This window comes from Palaemon carinicauda, chromosome 12, assembly GCF_036898095.1.
Source record: "Palaemon carinicauda isolate YSFRI2023 chromosome 12, ASM3689809v2, whole genome shotgun sequence".
NCBI classification, from domain to species: domain Eukaryota; kingdom Metazoa; phylum Arthropoda; class Malacostraca; order Decapoda; family Palaemonidae; genus Palaemon; species Palaemon carinicauda.
In genome coordinates, this window is record NC_090736.1 from 106,950,490 (window position 1) to 106,951,467 (window position 978).

The following is a 978-nucleotide window of genomic DNA, read 5'->3' on the forward strand; positions in this document are numbered from 1 at the left end:
TGAAATTATCAAATGCATGACACAGACAGTAAAATCAATAAAGGTAATTGGAAGTAAAAGTCTTTACCCATTCCAAAAAGGAGTGAAAATTTCATGCGAATCTTTCCCCAAATTGTTAGAGATGGTAAAAAATAAATTCCATATATCATATATACTGACATACAGACTGAATCAAGATGGACTGGAACATTTCTTTACTTGCCTGCGACAAATGGGAGCCTGTTATCAGCACCCAACTTAAGTTGCTGTTAAATATCGCATTAGATCTCATCTTTTAGGGAAGGATAATTATCTCATGGGGTTGAAATGTAATACAGAAACCAAAAGAAAAGTAGATAACTTTACAGCTGGGACCTTTTCTTTTCTTAGTAATGAAACTTCCTCTCAAGATAAAGACGACGAATCGCTACAACGTGAGCTAAGTCTCCCCGCGATGATATTTTGTTTGCCGGATGAATGTGACGGTGGAGAAAAAGATAATGATGTTACAGAAAGTGTAGGGGAAGTTATTAACGAACAGCTGGAGGATGCAATACCGAAAGGGGGTCTAGAGTATTTTGCTGGTTTCATTGCCCATAAGTTTCCTAAATACCCAGATCTTTGGTTATATGTATCGATGAGAGACAATTCATGGACAAGCATAATTAGCAGAGCAGATAATAAACTAGTGAAGCAATCAAAAGAATTTTCTGATCAAACCAAGACTATGGAAAAAATTTTCAAATTTTATCAAGGGGAAAAAAGTTTAAAACTTGGTAAAGAAACAGTAAAAAATGTAGCAGCAGAAATTGCAAATGTAATGGGATTGCCACTAGATTTAGTTACTTATTTTGTTCGTTGTCGGACATTCGTGAGAATAAGAATATCAAATAGGGAAACAACTTCCACAAGGAAAATTATGAATAAAGTTAAAAGGTTGTAAAGTGTAATAATTAGGATTTTTTAAGTTTAAGTTTATTTGTGCAACCATATTTGTAT